Source organism: Heloderma suspectum, chromosome 1 (assembly GCF_057233095.1).
Source record: "Heloderma suspectum isolate Gila_16-S chromosome 1, 16-S_ref, whole genome shotgun sequence".
In the NCBI taxonomy this organism is placed as follows: domain Eukaryota; kingdom Metazoa; phylum Chordata; class Lepidosauria; order Squamata; family Helodermatidae; genus Heloderma; species Heloderma suspectum.
This window is the reverse complement of record NC_139458.1, coordinates 341,470,577-341,482,366: the sequence shown is the minus strand read 5'-3', so window position 1 is coordinate 341,482,366 and position 11,790 is coordinate 341,470,577.

Genomic DNA, 11,790 nt, shown 5'->3' with positions numbered 1-11,790 from the left:
GTGTGAGAGAGAGAGAGAGAGAGAGAGATTGCCATCCAGTTTCTGAACCTTGATGCAAATTACAACTAGATTTTTAAAATGTCCCCCTCAGACCTGTAAATTATATGCTGGTGAAAAATACACCAGGTTCTTACAATTACATCTTTAATGCTGAAACTATGAAAGGGGTACCTAGTAGGTCACATACAAAGAAATTTAGAGAAATGGTTAATAAGAAGGAAAGACTGGGTTATTATATATGCTGTTTCTCGAAGGAAACTTGCTGCTTTGGGCTGGGCTGAGCCCCAAACAGCATATTTTTGTGTGTCTCACATTTAGAGCAATCAAGATAAAGATCGGGTTAGCTTCATGGGGAAAAAATTCCAGTAACTTAGCACTCTTTCTACATCACAAGGCTAATTTTAACCAAGCAAGTTAAATATTTCCTGAGAAGACAAACAGTACAGAAAAAAAACACATTGGGATTGTGAGATTAAAATAACAATGCAAAACAAGGACACGAAAACTATATTTTCACAGAAAAGTTAAAGGTTATGATTCTCCAAAAGGAACTGGGGCAGGAAGGATAACTGACGTCCACAGTTGCTGCCTGACCCCTTTTTTGCTGACAGAATCTGTCACAAAGAGCCTTTGACAGGTTCTTGACAGGTAGAAATGCAAGAAGGGCTGCTTATGGGAAGTTGGGACCGAAATGAGAAGCCTTGGAATGACAGCTTGAGGCCTTTCTAGGCACTCAGCACACTTAGTGTGGGTCTCCCTCTCCTCATCTACGCCATGCTGCTGCTAGATGGGCCTTAACAGGTGGGAATGGTAATTGGCAAGGAGGGTCCAACTTGTATCACACAGACCTCGGGCTGTGAGAAGGCCCAGGAATTCCAGTATTCTGGATTGGATCCAGAATCCTTCTGCCAGCAGAAGAATACTGCTTGCAGAATGGGACTTTCATGTCCTCTCCTTCCCTCTGTAGCCCTCTGCGCATCCTCCAAATCTGCTCCAGAGTGTTGGGGGACCCTCCAGAGAAGAAGTGGGGGGGGGCACAGGGGGCTGCATAGGAGAGGAGAGGAAATGTTTTTTTGTTTTTTTTTTCATAGAATCATAGAATAGTAGGGTTGGAAGGGGCCTACAAGGCCATCGAGTCCAACCCCCTGCTGAATGCAGGAATCCAAGTCAGAGCATCCCTGACAGATGGCTGCCCAGCCTCGTCTTGAACGCCTCCATAAATAAAATTTATTTATTTCATTTCATTTCTATACCACCCCATAGCCGAAGCTCTATGTAAGTCCCATTCTGCCATCAGTATCCGCCTGCTGGCGGAAGAACAATTCTGTATCCAAGCTGCTAATGTCCCATACAGAGTCATGCTGTATCATGGGGATCTTAGCACTACAGTTATTTAATAATTATTACTATTTATTATTTGGAATATTTTGGGATCATCCCTCCATTCAATGAGTGCTCAAGACAATGTACAATAGAAATTCATAGAATAGTAGGGTTGGAAGGGGCCTACAAGGCCATCGAGTCCAACCCCCAATATTAATATATATTTAATATTAAAATATTAAAATATTAAAATACACAGGAGTATCCACCAATGTCATTCTACCAGCACAAATGACAAATGACATTGTGCTAGTGAAAGTGATGTCTAGAGCAATGCTAATAGCATCCACTTGCACAACAGGTTTTCCAGAGAATCCTGTCACACCAGCTAATGCTATTGGTGTTGGTAATGCTAATGCTAGAGGTCCCTTGTGCTAACGCAACGTAATTTGTCTTTGTGGAATTACATCAATGTATACTGCCCATAAAGATCCTAAAATGTATTTTAAAACTGGGAATTAATGATAAAAATAAAATATTAAAAGCTTGGCCAGACAATATCATCTTCACTGGCTGTCTAAAGGACACTAGGGAGGAGTCTAGGCTAACCTCCCTGGGGATGGAGTTGCCGTATTTTATTTATTTTATTTCATAACATTTCTATACCACTTGTCAGTTAAATATATATATATATATATATATATATATATATATATATCCCAAACTGATAGGAGCACAACTTTGAATGAAATAGGTTACCATAAATGGCTACATGCCTGCATGCCACAGAACAGACATGAACCACCATCATGTATGGATGATTCCTTGTTGACGCAAAGCCCAATATTCATAATGCCGATCTACAGTCTGTACATAGTTTTATAGCCCCCAGTGCTTGAGAATGATCAGATTACAGATGGCGTATCTATGAATTTACAAAAAAAAAAAAATACCAGTGGGGCAATTAGCAGCTTTGGGAAGGATGATTTTCACTCGGGCAAATGTAACCCTCTTTTTCTAGTGCCGTAATTCCAATCAGATTCACCCCTATTCAATAATACAAAACCAAACATGGGATATCTGATCTCAGACCTCCCACTCTCACATGAGGTTGTGTCCTGAGCAGCAACATCCAGAATATGCAAGACTAGGTTTTAGACGGCATATAGGAGTCTTAAAAAAAAATATGGAACAGGATCATATCTACAGTAGAATCAGGTCCAGGTCCAGTGGCATCAGTTCCAGAGTGTAAGCAGGATGGGATCAGATCCAAGACAAACAAGATGGGCAGGCAAGATCTGGGCAGTGTCACGTCTGAGGGGCCTTTGACAAGTTGTCTTCCGCTTCTTCCTCTAGCGGAAGAGAGCAGTGGGTGCTGTCCACCACTTAGCCAGCAGCTCCACTGCCCACTGCTAAGAAAAGCACCAGGTAACGTGACTGTTGTAGTAGCCACTGCCATCTTAATTTTCCCAAAATGCCTCAGGGCCCCAAGTCAGGGTCCAGAGGCATTCTGGGGAAATTACAATGGTAGTGGCTGTAGACACTTCACCCAGCACTTTTCATGTCAGTGTGCTTGGTCCTGAATGGTAAAGGGGGAAAAGGTTTTTTAAAAAAAAAATTTAAACACACTCACACACAAAGGTATGCTGGCATCAGCTGTAGCAGGCCCCGGCATTTGCCCCATCACACTGGGTGCTGACTCCGGGCTTACACATAAGGCAAAAAGCAAATCACAGGCAACTGAACTCACTTGAACTTCTTTATGAGCATGCATTGAATTATTACACAGTCCAACCTAAGTCAAAACACCGGTGTGTTTGAGTTTATTGCCACCGTGTCTTTCTTCTGTTGTAACTGGTATGCCGGGTGTGCCCTCAAAAAGATCTGGTAACTTTACAAGGGAATAGACAAGCCAACAATTCAGTAAGTAGTCTGAGAGTACCCACTCGTGGCAAAGAAGAAATCTTAGTAGCTAAGCCTGCCTTTATTTCCAGAGACAGCCCACACTGAAGTAAAAATGGCAGAACTTACTTGAAAACTCATTTTGCCTGATGAAGAGCTCAACGCAGCATCCCTGCAAATATTCTTCACACGGAGCTTTTATTATGAGACTGGTTACTCATGGAAGTTTGCGGGTCCTTTAGATGACGTTGTTAACCTCCAGGGTGTCTCCCGCACTAAATTACCTTTATTCCGTTTTTTAAAAGATCGGAAATAATGAGCTATCAAATTACAGCGCTGGAGATCGGCTTGAATTACCTCGTGAAAAAGGAAAACCTGCAATAAGAGGAGCTAAACCACTGTGTCATCTAGTGGCTTTATAATGAAACATATGGAAGACTCAGATTAAGGGGGAAAAGGAGGGGAAAGGGGGAGGAAGAAGCGTGTGTAAAGGGAGTCCGTTGTGATCCTGCATTTAAAATGAAAGCAGAAAGCCCCATTTTAAATGCAGGATTTTAGGGTGGTGTAGAGATGCTCAACATCTTGAGGTTACTGATTGGGAATGCCTGGAAAGCTAAGCACCACCACCGAACATTCAGTGGTCTTCCTGCTCTCTCTATATTTGAACATATATCCTACAGTCACCAATGTCATGTTGATGCTTATTTAGATATTTGGTGTGCTTATATGAATGTATACATTTGAAACAGAAGTGTAGAACTTTTTTCTTTTTAAAACTTTTTTATTATGATGATTGTGATTGTGTTTATTATTATTAATATTAATGGTTTTGTGAACAGTTATTGGAATGAGCCATGTGCATGCATTTTCTTTCTACATTTCTTCTGTAACTTGGAAAATGGGATTCACAGATCTCACCTGCTGCCAAAAGATCCAGGAGATCTGGAATATTGTCAAGGTTCTTCCTGCAGTTGCATTCCACAAATCTGACACCTCACAAACACAATCCTGGAAGAGGAGAAAGAAACATGGCTTACTTCATGCTTCTGAGGTATTGTAATAGATGAACGGCATGCTGGGAGTTGTGGAGACATGAAAAGGAGTTGAGACAAAATGGAGGATGGAGTCAGGGTGGTCAAAGAGTGTCTATGTCAGCTCTACTTTCATTTTTTGTGAGTGCCTAGAGTAAAGAAGCTTCAAGTACTTGTCTCTGGTATTTGGGGATTTTTACAACACAACAGCTCCCCTGCTTCTCTGAACTGGCCCTTAAATCAAAATGATTATATAATTTACTCAGAGACTGTCAGATTGTGCAACTTCTCTAATAATATTTTTTATAAGACTCGATTTAGAAAAGTGAATACTTACGAGTTGTTACAGTCCTGAAGAATATTTACCAGGAGAGTGTTTATTTATTACTATTACTGCAATAATTTTAGTGAACAAAATGTTAAAATGCAAGTTTTCTTACATTATGTTGCTTCCCTGTATTCACTCAGATGTCTTCATACAGTATACACTAGAGAGCCAATATAAAACTGCCTCAGATAACCCTATTTGTTATGTAGTACGATATTATGAGAGATGTTTCCTCCATATATTAGGTAAGTAATCTTATTAACAATTGATAGATTATGCCCTACTGGGCACTGCTATGATACTGTGTTTCATTTCCTATTATCAACACGACAGAATGCAGCTGCGGCATGACAAGCTAAAAAAAGAGACAGCGAAAAAACAATGCAGAAAAACAGTGCTGGGGGAGGAACTGTGACGCCGAAGATCAATATATTCTATACGGGAAAAGCTTTCAAAAGGTATCTGTTTAGAGAAAAGATAATTATGATACAACATTGTACACGTAATGACAAACTTACCTTGTGTTGGCACGGAATGTCAGGAAGTAGGATGTAAGAAAATGGTTACGGAATGCTTAACCCCACTGACCCCATCTCGCTATTGAAAACAGGTGGAGGTGGTTATACAGTATAGCAATATTACACCTATTAAAGCAGGGGAAAAGTTTGCTCATACCTATGGGGCAGCTGCACTTGTTCTAATCACTTAACATATGATAATAATATAAAAGCACTTAAAGTAGTACCAGTAAATCATTTTGCTCAAGAGGCCTCATGCCTGAATAACATTGCCAAGTCTGTTATTTCTTTCTTTTTAATTTTTCAAAATCTTTATTTGTCTGAAATATTGTTGCAAGTCGAACAGTTCTTGAAAGAAATGTGTTTTTAATTCTTCCCATCCAGAGACTGTGTGGACTGGTAAGGTTGCTATATTCTACTTCTACTGTTGCCTCAAATCTGGTTACCCCAACTTGCATATCATGCAAGTGATTTGCTAATTATATAAAATGTAACAGTGTTTTGGGTAAAAATTGAGATTTTAAACATTTTAAAATGCAACACGTCTTCACACAAGTCATTGGAGGGCAAGGCATTTGCATGGAATTGTGCACTGGATTTGGGAGTGGGTCAGAGGGGAAAATTGAGCTAGGTTGAGATTTGTGGCGCAACCTGAGGGGTATGAAGATAATTTTTTGTCTGGAAATCCAAACCAGCCTCAGTCCCACTTCTTACCTGCAATATTAACATTGCACAATATTGCAGGTATGTCATAAGAAAGATTTCCTCAGGCATAGTGCTCTCTGCCCTGCCCCAACCTGCAAATGGTGCTGTACTGGCATTAGCAGAGCAATTTTTATATGTTTAAAAAGTAAAAATTTACAACATTTTTTTCAGACTTAAATCTGAAAGACCATATTCTCCCCTATGAGCCTGCTCATGCCCTGAGATCTTCAGGGGAGGCACTTGATGGTCCCACCACCATCACAGGCTCGCCTGGTAGGAATGTGGGAGAGGTCCTTCTCGGTGGCTGCCCCAAGGCTCTTGAACTCCCTCTCCAGGGAGGCAAGAGTGGCACCCTCCTTGGAATGATTTTCACAGGCAGGCAAAAACTTTTTTGTGTTCCGGCAGGCCTTTGGGGATGGATAGTCTGGACCTGTGAGAATATGATGGATTGATGCTATTGTCGATATTGTTTTTGGCTTTTTAAAATTCTAAAATGTTATACAACTTTAATATTACTGATGATTTAGAGAGCAATCCTATGGCCCACTAGGCACTGTGTAGCAGCCAGAGGATACGGTCTATTCCAGGAACCAACCTTGGAGCCCGTGCTCCAAGGTCGGGTCCCAGAGAACTGACCTCCCCCCTTGTCCGCGCTGCCTTCGAGGCAGTGCAGAGAAGCCCTGTCCTCTGCGCTCGGAAGATGAGCATGGAGCGACCGAAAAGGGGCGTTCCAGGGAGGCATTCCGGGACGGTGAGAGCAGAGCTGTGTGTATGACACATCCAGTGTGTCGTATGGCAGCTTCCTCTCCCGGTCAGCCCCCCCGCCACTAGACAGCTGAAAACAGCTGCCTAGCAAAAAAATAGCAAGGCAGGAGAGGCACAGAGGGAACGACCCCGCCCCCCCCCCCCGTGCCTCTCCTGCCTTGCTTTGGATAGGTGGTTGCCTCCAAGGTCGGAGGCAGCCGCCTATCTACTTAGGATTGTGTCCTTAATTATATTTTTAACTTCTGTATATTTCTATTTATATGTTTTAACTGTACAAGTTTTTAATGTTGTAAAGCTGCCTTAAGTCCCAGTATTGGGGAAAAAGCGGGATACAAATAAATATAACAACAACAACCTTCTGTCTTTGCTACTGAGCAGTTGCAGGTCTCACTTCGGTCCTGGTGGGGGAAGCCTCAGCAGGAACCAGGAGTTTCTATCTCCAGACAATTGAGTTGTGTTTCTAAGCTTTTTCTGTCTCAACGGATATTACTTCTTCCCAGTTACATGGCAATGCTAGCAATGATAGCCCTCACTGGCTACAACACCGTAAGACAGGAGTGGGCTTGTTTGTCACCAAGGGCTTCTCCACCTGCGCGTTTTTCGTGCAGTTGTCATCCTTCATTCACAGTATTTCCTGTGTGCAGTACACAATCTCACTGTCCTCCAGTGGTTGTCCCGTGCCTTCCCTTCATTTTCACCATGAAATTCTGTGATATTTATGTAGGGGGGAAATGCAATATTTTTTCCACCTCACACCATCAAACTGCCACTGCCTGCCTGTGTACTTCTGCCAGGCACAACAAGCTGTGGGTGGGAGTGACACCCCACTCCTGGCCGCCTGCAGAGCACAACACGGTGGGAGCCCGCAAGCATGGTAGAGCGGCACGACCCCTCCTCCTCCCCCATCTGGCACGTTGGCTGCAGCGGCCGCCTTGTCCTCCTCCATTTCCCCTTCTTGCCTACGCCCAGCCCCACCACCAATTTCCAGTGGGGCGGGGGGAGAGGCAGTGGAACTTTACAAGGGGGTTGGAGCCAGTGCTTCGCTCCGCTCTGCAGTTCTTGCTTCCAGGTTCCCAGGCAAATGGGCTGAGGAGGTGGAAGACAGGCAGGAAGCAGCAAGTGAGCAAATCGGCAGTGTGTGAGGGGCAGGAGCGAAATGAAGCCAAACCGTCCCCAGCTCCCCAGCTCAGGGATGCCTAAGCAGTTGGGCAGCAGTGGGGAGGGGGTGTTGCAGTGGCCCCTACATGATTCAGGTGAATGTGAGCACATGCAACCCTTTCCACTCAGTCCCCTCTCCCACTGTATACTCAGATGATGAAAGTGGTGCTGCTGCTTGCTTTTACAAGGGCAATACTGACTTGCACACGTGGGGTGGAGGGGAGCTGCAGCCCTCACTGATCCAGTCAAGTCTGGTTTCTGGGCAAATAGGTGGTGCCATGGTGGCAGGGAAGGACATGCCATTGAATTCAACGCGCTTTCCGTCCAGATAGCCAGGACACTGCAGGGTAGTCTTAGCACCTGTTCACTCGCTGAGTTCAACGGGCTTACTCCGGAGGAAGTCCTATTGTTTTGCCCACAGTGGTCACCTTTACTCAGAAGAAAGCGAGGTAGGGATCAGAGCAGAAGTGAAAAGGGGAGGCAAGGAAGTTGAAATGGAAAAGTTCATGCCGAGAGGGGGAGCGACTACCCCAGAGGTAGGGATGTATGGATTCCCCACCTTCCGTTCCTGTGGGGAATCCACCTGGGGGGGCGGTCCATTCCTCCCCCCCCGAATCCTCCGGAGCGGCTCCACTCCGTGAGAATTCCACAGAGCTGCCCAGCTTATGGGAGGCTTATCTGGACCCCTTCGCCTCTGCGCCAAATGCCATTTTTCTTTAAAAAATGGCAATCAGCAGGATGTGCCCATAGACTTATACACAAAATAGAGCCATGAATCTTGCGTATAAGTCTATGTGTCCATAGATCGTTCCAGTCTCCCCTTCCCATTTCAGGCCAGCTACGCAGGGGCAGCAGCTTGACAAGAGTCAAGAGTCAAGAATAACGAGTCAAAGCGGGCTGGTTTGGAGGTGCCTTGGTGTGATACAAGGCAGAGCAGAAGAGCAATGAAGCACCCCGAAGTGAAGTAGCTTGTATACAAAGTGCCTTGTCCAACTCGGTGATTTGTTCTGAGCAACCCAGACAGCCTGGTGCCAAAAGTATCAACTTGAGAAAGTTCAGTGAAGGGTTGAGGAGGAGGGAAGTGGGGGGGGAGCTTTGGCGAATGGAAACTCTAGTTGCCAAATCAGGGCTGAAGGTAACCCAGCAATCTCCAATCAGTGGCAGTAGTGGAGGGGGGGGGGAGACTGAATAACTGGAGAAAAATGGGTGTGTTTGAGAGACAGAGATCATTCTGGTGGTGTTACCTAGGGGTGTGAGAATGCACTCCATCTGAGTTCTGCATACACCCACAATCACAGACACACACACACCACCTGCTTCACTCACTGGTCCCTCCACGATGATTACCATGTTTTTAAAAAACATGGCAACTGGAAGTTTATGTGCACATAGGCTTATATGCAAAAAGCGCTGTGAATCTTGAGTATATGGGCGATTCACAGCACTTTTTACGTATATGTCTATGTGTGCAAAAAGCACTGTGAATTGCCCAGGCAGGAGGAGGAGGAGGCGCTGCGCACGCCCCTGCCACTCGCCAGCGGTTTCCCCCTCATGAGCAGGAGACTGCTAGCTGTCCTTAGGGGTGTTTCCACCAGCAATTCACCCAATCAGTTGACAAGGCACAGTGTGATCTCGAGGCTCCGATTCTCCTTTGTATGGTTTATTGCCTTAGGAAGAAACTTCAACCCTTCGTTATAGAGATCCTGCAGGTTAAAATGGGTACTGGTTTCCATCTTTGTGTTTACTTCTCTCTTTCCCACAACAAACCCATTAGTGTCGCCTCAGAAGTAACTCCCATTGTGGTCAATGAGGCTTGCCCTCTTAATGCCCACAGAATTTACAGAGAATACCCTCAATTGACAAGGCACAGCATCATCTCGAGGCTCCTATCCACCTTTGTTTGCTTTATTGCCTTAGGAAGAAACTTCGACCCTGCCTTATAGGGATTCTGCAGGTTAAAATGGGGGCTGGTTTCTGTTTTTGTATTTAATGCTCTCTTTCCCAGCACAAGCCAATGTGTGTCTCCTCAGAAGTAACTCCCATTGTGCTCAATGAGGCGTGCTCCTGAAATGCAGGTGCGTCTGGACCTTCAGGGGAAAGGAGAAAGGGCAGGGGAGAGGGGGGAAGCCTCCCTTATTGGTTGAGCAGCCCCTGCCAGTCAGATGACGTTCACTCCAGCCCCCAGCCCCACCTGGAAGTATGTTCTGTGAAGCAATTTTTCCAGTACTCCTCCATTAGTTTCGCCTTCTGATGTCATGGAAACACAGCCATAGACAGCCAAGCAGGCAGGAGGAGGAGGTGGCGTGGGGTGGAGAGGTAGAGCTTTTAGCTTTGAGAGTTTTTGTGGAAAGAATTAAATTTCAGCTGCACCTAGCACAAAGGATACTGGGCCAAACTGTCTGAAATCTGGCAGGTGGGATCCACACCCTGTCGACAGAGAAGCCCCCAAGTTTCATGTATTTATCATGGAAACTGAAAAAATTATTGCCATTTGTGTTTTCCCATGCAAGTCAATGGGAGAATGCCCAAATCGAGTGATCCAGATATCCAAATCCCGCTTTGGATTCAGAACTGAGTCAAAGCAGAGGGGGTCCAAATCAGTCTGAGTCAAAGCAGGGCTGATTTGGAGGGTCTGAAGTGGCATCTGAAGCAAAACAGGGTGTCCAAGCATAGCCCTAAATTAAACCAGAGCTTCTGTTTGCTTGGCCAAGTTAACTATGCCCAGTTGAAAAGCTAGTCTGCATAAATCAGGGATGTTGAACCTCTTTCAGACAAAGGGCTAAGTTCAATTTCAGGGAAGCTTTCGGGGGGGGGGGCATTCCAGGGCTAGGTGGAGCCAAAGGCAAAACAGGGTGGGGCCAAAGGAAAAGGGGAGACAAAATACCAAAAATAACAGCATATTTTAGCTGAAAGCTCTCACTGCCAATAACTTAGGAGAGGCACTGCGATCTTTTAGAATGAGGAGGAAACCACACAAAAGACTTTTAGAATTGAAAAAGTGGAAAAGCCAAGAAACCATCAATCAATCAGTTTATTGATGGTCAGTTTCAATGGTCGGTTTGGATCAGTTTCGAAACCGAAAGGGGATGGGACAAGGGGGAGGGTGTGTGGCCATCTGGGGAACCCCAGAAGGCCAGATTGGGATCCCAGGCAGGCAGGATTTGGCCTGAGGTCCAGAAGTCTGATTCCCCTGGGTGTCTAAAATGACTAATAATAATCTGCCCAGTAGTTTCCTGTGTTTATGGTGCAGTCAAAATCCACTTATGTCAGTAGCACTTTTGCCATTGATTTCAGTGAGATGTTGCCTGCACCACCTGCCCACATGCATAGCTCTTATTTAGGGAAATCAGGTATGTTGTCCTAGCATGTCAGATTCCCATATGTGTATGACTGATGGGAATGCCTATACATGATCTACACATGCTGTGCAGTGTTTGTGACTGATTTTCTGCTTTCAGCATAGGAAATCTGCCATTTTCCTGGAACAACTTTCTACATTCCAACTTTTGCAGTACAGCACTGAAACAGGAGGGTAGGGAGAGGTCCTAGGCATATGGCCTTACTGAAAGGAGAGCCAGTGTGGTGTAGTGGTTGGGACTCTGGAGATCCAAGTTCCAGTCCCCACTTGGCCATGAAACTCACTGGGTGTCTTTGGGCCAGTCAATGACCCTCAGCCTAACCTACCTCCCAGGATTGTTGTGAGGATAAAATGGACAAGAGGAGGACCATATAAGCCACCTTGTGTTCCTTGAAAGAGGACAAAAGGCAAGATATAAATGTAATAAGAAATAAGAAATATCAGCCTCAACTCATCCTATCTGCAAACTCTTCAGGCTATACAGCTTTTCAACGTTGTATAATTTGTTTCTTCCGTTTTAATAGAAGGCCTTCACCAAAAGTGTTATGGCAAAATCCTGTGGGATAGTTTCTTACACAAGTTCATGTGAAAGACAGGAGCAGCAAAAACACCCTGTGGGACTCTTACGTTACTTCCCTTCGTTCCGGTGGGGCTTTCACAGTGGACCTTCACAAAGGATTGTGCCATTCAGTTTTAATACAG